Source organism: Mytilus californianus, unplaced genomic scaffold (assembly GCF_021869535.1).
Source record: "Mytilus californianus isolate M0D057914Y unplaced genomic scaffold, xbMytCali1.0.p SCAF_7, whole genome shotgun sequence".
NCBI lineage: Eukaryota > Metazoa > Mollusca > Bivalvia > Mytilida > Mytilidae > Mytilus > Mytilus californianus.
The window spans coordinates 27,510,524-27,519,742 of NW_026262723.1; positions in this window are offsets into that span (position 1 = coordinate 27,510,524).

Sequence of the window (9,219 nt, forward strand, 5' to 3'; positions counted from 1 at the left end):
CTGAATTGGTAATTTTAAGGAAATTTTGCCGTTTTTGGTTATCATCTTGAATATTATTATAGATAGAGATAAACTGTAAACAGCAATAATGTTCAGCAAAGTAAGATCTACAAATAAGTCAACTTGACCAAAATCTTTTACAAAAATCTTCTCCTCTGAAACTACTAAGACAAATTTAACCAAACTTGTCCACAATCATCATTAGGGTATCTAGTTTAAAAAATGTGTCCGATGACCCCGCCCGTGAACCAAGATGGCCGACATGGCTAAAAAATAGTACATAGGGTAAAATGCAGTTTTTGGCTCATATCGCTGAAACCAAAGCATTTAGAGCAAATCTGATGAGTATTAAATTGTTCATTAGGTCAAGATCTATCTGCCCTGAAATTTTCTTACCAATCAGGCAACCCGTTGTTGGGTTGCTGCCCCTGAATTGGTAATTTTAAGGAAATTTTGCCGTTTTTGGTTATTATCTTGAATATTATTATAGATAGAGATAAACTGTAAACAGCAATAATGTTCAGCAAAGTAAGATCTACAAATTAGGCAACATGACCAAAATTGTAAGTTGACCCCTTAAGGAGTTATTGCCCTTTATAGTCAATTTTTAACCATTTTTCGTAAATTTTTGTAATTTTTTACAAAAATCTTTTCCTCTGAAACTACTAAGACAAATTTAACCAAACTTGTCCACAATCATCATTAGGGTATCTAGTTTAAAAAATGTGTCCGGTGACCCCCCCTCGAACTAAGATGGCCGACATGGCTAAAAAAATAGTACATAGGGTAAAATGCAGTTTTTGGCTCATATCTCTGAAACCAAAGCATTTAGAGCAAATCTGACATGGGGGTAAAATTGTTCATTAGGTCAAGATCTATCTGCCCTGAAATTTTCAGACCAATCAGGCAACACATTGTTGGGTTGCTGCCCCTGAATTGGTAATTTTAAGAAAATTTTGCAGCTTTTGGTTATTATCTTGAATATTATTATAGATAGAGATAAACTGTAAACAGCAATAATGTACAGCAAAGTTAGATCTACAAATAAGGCAACATGACCAAAATTGTCAATTGACCCCTTAAGGAGTTATTGCCCTTTATAGTCAATTTTTTACAATTTTCATAAATTTTGTAAATTTTTGTTAATTTTTACAAAGTATTTTCCACTGTATCTACCGGGCCAAGTTCATTATAGATAGAGATAATAGTAAGGAGCAAGAATGTTCAGTAAAGTAAGATCTACAAACACATCACCATCACCAAAACACAATTTTGTCATGAATCCATCTGTGTCCTTTGTTTAATATGCACATAGACCAAGGTGAGCGACACAGGCTCTTTAGAGCCTCTAGTTTTTTTTATGTTGTCGTTTTTGTCTCATTCACGACAAAGTCGAGGAAAGCGAGAGGAATGGATTGCTTTTTCGGCGACGGCGTCAACAATTGTAGTGTGATAGGAACTACTTGTGATAGATCATTGATATTCAATATAAAGTAGCATTACTATCAGTACATATCAGTTTGACCACTGTATTGAGGCCCTCCCCCCTAGGACATGGTCCAGTGACTTTGAATTAAAATGCAATTTTCAATGTTAAGTTTTCTGCTTAAGTTAGTTTGATAGGATCAACTTGTGATAGATCAATGATATTTTGTATGAAGTTGCATTAGCATTACAATCAGTACATATCAGTTTGGTGACTATCTTAAGACCCTGCCCCCTAGGACATGGTCCAGTGACTTTGAATTAATAAGCTATTTTAAATGTGAAGTTTTCTGCAAAAGTTAGTTTGATAGGATCTACTTGAGATAAATCAATGATATTTTATAAGAAGTCGCATTACTATCAGAGCATTTCAGCGTGGAGACTTTTGAAGCCCTGTACAGTTTATTCTATTTGGCAATGGTATTCTGTTTTCAGCTCACGTGGCTATTTACATCAGTTGGTGTCTTTCGTCGTCAATTGTCTGTTATCTTTAACAAAAGCTGTCTCCTCTGACTCAACCATTCGTTTGGTTGCATAGATTAAAAAAAATCTGATGATGCCACCCGCAAATAAACATCACATGGCAGGACAGATATGATTTTAAGATACTGCATTATATACTGCCAAAAAAAAAATCATTTCTTTAAAACCTTTAAATAATGTTGTTTAAAAGTTATGTTACGTACTGCTATGAATTTTTCCGTTTTCATACGGCCGCAAAAAAATTTCGTTGTCTGTGGCGTCTTCGTCGTCCGAAGACACATTGGTTTTCGCACAATAACTTTAGTTTAAGTCAATGGATCTCAATGAAATTTAATCTTAAGGTTCAATACCACAAAAGGAAGGTTGGGATTGATTTTGGGGGTTATGGTACCAAGAGTTAAGGAATTAGGGGCCATTAAGTCAATGGATCTCAATGAAATTTAATCTTAAGGTTCAATACCACAAAAGGAAGGTTGGGATTGATTTTGGGGGTTATGGTACCAAGAGTTAAGGAATTAGGGGCCAAAAAGGGGCAAAAAAAAAAGCATTTTTGTAACTCCCAGACAATAACTTGTGTGTTAGTGTATGGATCTCTCTGACATTGTACCACAAGGTTCCATATCACAAAGGAATGCTGGATTGATTTTGGGGATAATTGCCTCAAAATTTTAGGAATTAGGGGCCAAAAAAGGGGCAAAAACAAGCATTTTTCTAGTTTCATGACAATATCTTCTGTGTAAGTGTATGGATCTTTCTGAAATTGTACTACAAGGTTCCATATCAAAAAGGGAAAGCTGGAATTGAGTTTGGGGGTAATTGCCCAAAACGTTTAGGAATAAGGGGCCAAAAATAAGCATTTTTTCTAGTTTCCAGACAATAACTTGTGTTCAAGTTTATGGATCTCTCTGAAATTGTACTGCAAGGTACCATACCACAGAGGGAAGGCTGGGATTGATTTTGGTAGTAATTGCCTTAAAATTTTAGGAATTAGGGGCCAAAAAGGGGCAAAAACAAGCATTTTTCTAGTTTCAGGATCTTTATGAAATTGTGGGATTGATTTTGGGGGTAATTACCTTAAAGGTTTAGGAATTTGGGGCCAAAAAGGGGCAAAAAAAACCAAGCATTTTTCTAGTTTCCAGACAATAACTTGTGTTCAAGTGTATGGATCTCTCTGAAATTGTACTGCAAGGTACCATACCACAAAGGGAAGGCTGGGATTGAGTTTGGGGTGATGAATCATAGGTCCAAAATTAAACTTAATTTGATTTCAACAAAAAATGAATATATGGGGTTCTTTGATATGCTGAATCTAAACATGTATTTAAATTTTTGATTTTGGGCCCAGTTTTCAAGTTGGTCCAAATATGGGTCCAAAATTAAACTTTGTTTGATTTCAACAAAAAAATGAATATATGGGGTTCTTTGATATGCTGAATCTAACCATGTATTTAGATTTTTTATTTGTTGTCCATGCTATCAAATTGGTTCATATTGAGGTCAAAAGGTTCCAAAATTAAACTTTGTTTGATTTCAACAAAATTTGAATTAATGGGGTTCTTTGTTATGCCAAATCTAACCGTGTATTTAGATTTTTAATATTTGGTCCCATTTTTAGTCCCCTACTGACGAAGTCGAAGTGGACTTTAGGTAGTCACTCCGTCTGTTCATCTGTCCGTCTGTCGATCCTTCAGTCCGGCAAATCAGCTTTCCATACTTTTTTCTTCGTTCCTGAAGATATTGATTTGATATTTGGTATATAGTTTTATCATGAAAAGTTATAGATCAAGTTCGAATTTTGTTCCGATCTGGTGATTAAGTCCAGAGTTATGGACCAAAACATAATTAGATAATAATTTATTTTTATTAATGTAACTATATATTTCAATACATTACATTGTGTAGATAAAAGTTGTTGACATTTTATAGATAAGTTACAAATCTATATTAGTTTGTGAGAAATGAAAGAAAAAATATTTGGAATTATTAATTATATTTGATTATAATTTGAAAATAGATATACACTGTATTACATTATATCTAATTTTAGAGAACTATTAATCATATCTTATGTTTTTTTCATCATGCTTATAAGATATTGATTGATAATTGGTATATAGTATTATCATGAAAAGTTACAGATCAAGTTCAAATTTTTGTTTCGGTCTAATAATTTTGTGCAGAGTTATGGTCCTTAGACTTGACAAATTCACTCATATAATCAGTTTTCCACACTGTTTTTAGTCATGTTTGAAGATATTGACATGCTATTTACTTTTTGTTTACACCATGACAAGTTATAGAACAAGTTAGCATTTTGTTCCAGTATAATGAATTTTTACCCTGAGGGGGGCTATGTAATGCCATGCAATACTCTCATAAAGCTTGTTTAAAGTGGTCTACATTAAGGTCCAAAGGGTCCAAAATTTAACATAGTTTGATTTTCATCAAATATTGAATTCTTTGGATTCTTTGATATGCTGAATCTAACCATGTATTTAAATTTTGGATATTGGACCATAATAGGTAAATTAAAAAAAATTAAGTTCTTAAGACCACATTCATTCTGTGTCAGAAACCTATGCTGTGTCAAATATTTAATCACAATTCAAATTCAGAGCTGTATCAAGCTTGAATGTTGTGTCCATACTTGCCCCAACTGTTCAGGGTTCGACCTCTGCGGTCGTATCAAGCTGCGCCCAGCGGAGCATTTTATTATGATATAGTATATATGGAGTCATCAGAATCATTTTTAAGTAGTAAGTCTCATAAGTAGAGTTAAATGGCGTTTGCAAGACATTAAGAAATGTTATTTGTCAGTAAACACATCATGTATGTTTGTTATCCATTCGTTTGATGTGTTTGAGCTTTTGATTTTGCCAGTTGATTAGGGACTTTCCGTTTTGAATTTCCCTCGGAGTTCGATATTTTTGTGATTTTTTTTAGTATACACAGAAAGTTGTGCCATTTCGTTTTTCTTTGTTGGCATAGTTGTTTTTGTTTTAATTTTTTATAGTGATTGAGATTATAACACAATGTTAACTGTTGTATCCCAATTTTTGACATTTTTACCAATTAAGTCTGTTTGTTTTTTTACACATTGTTGTAAATATAATGGAATTCTTTTAGACTTTCATACAAGTGAGAAGTTTAGCTAGTTTTAAAACCAGGTTTGATCCACCATTTTCTACATAAGGAATGTTTTCCATTCGATTGATATCTCTGAGCTTTTGATTTTGCAATTTGATAAGGGACTTTGCCTTTTAAATTTTCCGTGGAGTGTTATTTTTGTTATGTTACTTTTTATAAGTACTTAAATACTAAACTAGTAATTTTGCAAACTAATGAAGATCTTAATCTAACTAAGACGCAACAGCATTTTACCAATTTGTTATGAATATGCAAATCAAGACAAAAAACCGCAGGTATTTATTGAGTGATCATGAACAAGGTAAGTCCCTTCTATGCGTGTGAAATCCGCCATGCCAATTCAGGCTTTAAAAAAACCATTTGATATCCGTAAAATAACAGACAAGAGAAAATCAAGTTTTTTTTTAAATCTAATACCGCGAAAAGATGTCATTCGGTAATTGATAAAGACGGGCTGTATAGCTCAACTTATTAATGATTGTAACTATGAAACTTGCGTAATCTGAATTTTCAGTAACTCCTTCTCATGACCCTGGCAAGAGGAGTTTGGATGATAATCATCATATGACAGAATATATGTTACTGCTGTTTAGAAATCGGAAAATGATATTGAGAAAAAGTGAACAAGAGCCAATTCTAAGATAGCAAAAGAAAAATAAAAAAAAATATCGATTTCCAAGGAAAATTCAAAACGGAAAGTCCCTTTCTTTTCATAGGACAACATCAAAAGCTCGAACACACCAAACGAATGGAAAACAACTGTCATATTCTTGACTTGACAACAAAAAATAAATATCCGATGAAAACAACACTATGGTAAGAAATATTTAAGACAAGACAGACTACAGACATCAAACGAAAGACTGAGCAAGTTAAACTCCAATTAAAAAAACAGGGGTGTTCTCAGGTACTATGGATGGGAAAGCAGAATCCTGTTCCACAAGTGGCATTCGTCGTGTTGCGCTTGACAAGTATAATATAAGATCACAGATTCAATTGTGAATTCGGCCATCTGTTTCAATTTCCAGGGAAGTATTCAAATACTAAGTAAACTTTAAGTTGAAGTATAAAATAGTCACTAATATTTAAAAAAAAGTTCCCTGGAATGGAGTATTCTTGTCAAAGAGAATCATAACTACTTGAATATCTGAATATAAAATAATAAGAATTTTGCAAGATGCCTTTTCCATCTGTCCATCAGAAAGTTTTGTATTATATAAAAAAAAAAGAAGATGTGGTATGATTGCCAATGAGACAACTCTCCACAAGAGACCAAATGACACAGAAATTAACAACTATAGGTCACCGTACGGCCTTCAACAATGAGCAAAGCCCATACCGCACAGTCAGCTATAAAAGGCCCCGAAATGACAATGTAAAACAATTCAAACGAGAAAACTAACGGCCTAATTTATGTACAAAAAATGAACGAAAAACAAATATGTAAAATGACAATGTAAAACAATTCAAACGAGAAAACTAACGGCCTAATTTATGTACAAAAAATGAACGAAAAACAAATATGTAACACATAAAAAAACGACAACCACTGAATTACAGGCTCCTGACTTGGGACAGGCACATACATACAGAATGTGGCGGGGTTAAACATGTTAGCAGGATCCTAACCCTCCCCTAACCTGGGACAGTGGTGTAACAGTACAACATAAGAACGAAATACAAAAATCAGTTGAAAGAGGCTTAACTCGTCAGATGGATAAAAATTCAAATACTACAAATACAAGTGGACGTTTATCTGCTTTATACGAATACAATAAACGAGCTTGCAAGATATCTTTCTTTAGACAATTTATGCTAAGGTTTGGTTTCCAATATACTGATTGAAGAATTTCATTGCCCCTTTATACATGTTATAGATTACTGCAAACAGAGAGAAGAACAGATAAGCAACTTTCTAAACCTGTCATGAATGTTGTAGGTGTGTTATATTGATTTCTAGATTTTCTGTAAATATCATGCAGCAACAGTAGTTTACATTATTGTTCAAATATCATCAAAATATTCAGAAGACAACTAAGGTTACAAACAAAAACTAGGGGATTGCACGAACATCAACAAAATGTTCCCTTCAAATCAACGGTAATACACTCATCATAGATACCAGTAGCAAAATTTGTGGAACAGACGCGTATTTCGTCTACTTAAGACTTACCAGTGAAAGTAGAATATATTTAGTTAAAAGGCCAAATGAAGATATAGAGAATTGAAGGCTAAAAGTTCCGAAAGATTCCCCAAATACAGCTAAGTTAATCTATTTGTATAATAGAACATAACTAGTTTAAAAAAAAACTCAAAGCTTTGTTAAAAGTTAATTTATCTACATGACCATATCAATGTTAATTAATGGCAACATAGAAGTGCTGACTACTGGGTCGATGATAAACCTCAACCAGCAGTGGCATCGTCACAGAAGTTGTATTTGAAGTCATTAAGATACCAGGATTAAATTTTTGTAAGCCAGAGAGGTTTCATCTACAAAAAGTACATGATATAAAAATCAAAGGCCAGGAATCCTTGAATTTTCAAACACAAAATCCAGATCTAAATATGAAATTTCTTAATTCCCTCAAGTGAAAATTTGAAGCTTTTCTATCTTGATTCAATTTATTTAGAACAATCACAACAATTTACAAATCTCCAATAAAACAATTATATAATATAAATGTTCAATTCAAAATGTCAAATTGTCAATCTTATATCTTATTTGACTACATATTTACAAATAAAACAGCAGGATGTCTTCATCCAATAAAACAATACAATTATATTTTAGAAATTCATTGTTAAACACGGAGAGTATGTTTGTATATTTACAATATGTATAGAAGTAGCTTATATAATGTTTCACAGTATATATGCCACCATATATACACTTTTTACATTGGTTTTTATCATTTGTCTCTGTTTCATAGTACAACATTTTGCAACAGAAAGGATAGAATTAACAAAATGAATATTTACACCTTCTACTTTTCCTGTCATTCCAAGAAGGAAAATCCTCTTGTAAGTATACTTTTGAAATAAATCGATTTCAGACTTTACGAACAACTCAAAAAGTATATTGAATATATACTCATGACATTCTTTCCACTTTTCATATGTTAGAAAAATATGAAATAAATCTTCTTTATCATTAGTACAGTTTGACATAAATCACTGTCTAATATACTCATTTCTTTAATTTGAAGCTCATCAATACAGTATTGATTAGAAATAATTACACCAGGCCCTTAAGCATGCATGTTAAGAAAATACAATACAGCTTTGGTCTTACAATGAATTTTTGACGAAAGTTTACAAACCAGCTATGTTTCACATATTCGGTTCAAACGTGTAATAAAAAATATAACCTTCATGTGATACTTTTAGAGATAAATTTAGTTGAATTTTAGACATTTACTGGATATTTCGATTTTTCGGAAATTTCTATCCAATGTTAGACGTCATAACCTCCCCTGTACTTGTATCGTATGCCCTTAAAGTTTTGCACGAAATGTAAGTTTTGAAAATTGTATATTTATCTTATTTTTGATACTTTGCATTTTGTTTTTACATATGTGTGTAAATATCACAAACGGTCAAAGTTTAAGTGGCAATTAATGTTTGAATTGAATATAATTAGTGCTTATGTCCTGTGCGTTAATATCAGGATGTTGTTTGAATTAATTGTTTCTCTCTCTCTCCCCCCCCCCCCCCCCCCCCCCCCCCCCCCCGTATTCTCATCTCTGTAATTCAAACAGAGAAATCAGGTTTTTAACAGCACAGTAGAACATGTAGAACGTTTACAGAGGCGTAAACTTGGACGTAGGTTAGTTATATGCCCAAAATATTACATAAAAATAAAGTTGTGATTATACTAATCTTTCCTTTTCTTCGTTAATTCCTCCGCATTGGAGCACCCGTGTCATAAGGTAGTAAATATATAAACCTTATCTATAAAATATTGAAATAATATAAAGGAAAGGTGGTAAGGGTGTATACTTACAGCCGGCCATTATTTATCATTTTAAACGCTGAAAAGTAATCACAAAAAAACTGAACCCCGTGGAAAATTCAAAAAGGAAAGTCCCTAATCAAATGGCA